Source organism: Uloborus diversus, chromosome 9, assembly GCF_026930045.1.
Source record: "Uloborus diversus isolate 005 chromosome 9, Udiv.v.3.1, whole genome shotgun sequence".
Classification (NCBI taxonomy): Eukaryota; Metazoa; Arthropoda; class Arachnida; order Araneae; family Uloboridae; genus Uloborus; species Uloborus diversus.
The window spans coordinates 104,648,989-104,650,661 of record NC_072739.1 but is presented as its reverse complement, the minus strand read 5'-3'; the positions used below and the strand labels follow the sequence as shown (position 1 = coordinate 104,650,661).

At 47.4% G+C, this 1,673-nt stretch overlaps 1 pseudogene; it reads right to left on the bottom strand.

Moving 5' to 3' along the window:
• Window positions 1-1,209: 1,209 nt before the first annotated feature.
• On the bottom strand, window positions 1,210-1,388 carry LOC129230829 (U2 spliceosomal RNA; annotated as a pseudogene).
• Window positions 1,389-1,673: the final 285 nt, after the last annotated feature.

The following is a 1,673-nucleotide window of genomic DNA, read 5'->3' as shown; positions in this document are numbered from 1 at the left end:
TTGGTCCAAGCTTCTTTTGGGAACGTGCCCATTCTCATGGCAAACTGCAAGGACGGGAAGAAGAATGATTTCATCGCGTCGATGCGCTGCCCAGTGGCAAGCTTGGAGGAGCAGATTCTCTGGCCGATGTTGATGACTTCGTTGAGAGAGGAAAAGTCCGGTACCAAGTTGAAACCAACGGGTTTCCCTAAGAAATGCTGTAAATCACTTTCCTGAAGGCTCCTAATAGGCTGGTTGTCAAGATGAAAGACAGTTGCCCTCGCACCGACAGGCGTAGCACCAGAGAAGTGCAAAGTAGCTGACTTGGCCACGCTGAGTTGGAGGCCAATCTTCATCAGGTCCTCCGAAGCGACGAGAGCGAAGCTTGCAAACGGGCAGGATCCTCATTCAGCAGAACTAGATCATCAGCAAAGGCCAAAATGCGGTGGGAGCTGCAATCACCTTGAATCCGATGGATGGCTGGGTCCAGGGCAAGGTTGAAGAGCATGCCGCTGAGGGGACAGCCCTGTTTAACCCCCGCGGAAATCCGCACGGCATCAGACACACCTTCGGTAGAGAGGAACCTCGTGGAGCAGTCGGAATAAATGTCCTTCACCATACGCAAGAGAGTAGGCCCAGCGCCGCTTGCTTCGACTGCCTTAAAGATGGCATTGTGGGATAAGGAGCCGAACGCATTGGACACATCCAACCAAGCCACGCAAAGTTCAGACTTAGCCCTACGTGCCCTTGACTCTCCAAGACGAGATAGAGTCGCTGAAAATGTCAGAAATCGCGGAAATGACGACTTCTCAAAATACATGCGCGCTTGCAACCGTCCAGTTTGTAATGCTGACGATGAAAAAAGTAGCATTTCTCATTCTCCCACCCCCACCTCGTGGGCACGCTCTGACCGTAAGACTTTTTTTTGTCGAAAGCTTGGTTGAATTCGGCAGCAGGCAGCACCGCTACTCACTTAAAAAAGTGCACTCTTTGACAGTGAACGGGTTAATATTTGTTTTTTTTTTCTGAAGTTACCCAAAAGGTGATCGTGTCGCTTGGGGAAACGAACGGAACAGGGAACTCGGCTGGATGCAGGAGGCACAGACACACAAAATGTACAATTTTTTTTTTTTATACTGAAGTAAGAAGTTTTACAGAGATATGACATTACACAAGTAAAGTACAACAATCTCATTGTATAGTATTGAATGATTTCTACTCTTTTTACATTGGGAGTGGACCGAATCCCGCAAGTAGTGCAATAGCGGGCCGACCCGTGGCGAAGGCGGAATAAATTCCAGACCGCAAGCCTCAGTTCAAAAATTAATTTAATATCGTACTGTCTAATGGACAGTGTATCAGATATTAAGCTGATAAGAACAGGAAAAAAAAAATATTTATCCGAATATTTACAGTGTTATTTACAGATGCCCAAGGGGTCTTACAGAAATGGCCAGGCGTTTAGTTCGTTTAAGGTAATTACAGTCGCTGATATACAAAATTGGGCAGGGAATGCTGGCAGGAACGCGTGCTTCAGCTGGGGCGTGGACGGTAAAGTAAAAAGAGAGAGCAAAGTTCGGATTTGCGAGTCTATGAGCGTTAATAAAGTCTAGGGAGCGCGAGCAAATCGGGTATGTTGTGGTTTTGAGGAGGTCCTGCAATAGTGGCGTTATCACTGGATTACGGGAGGTTAG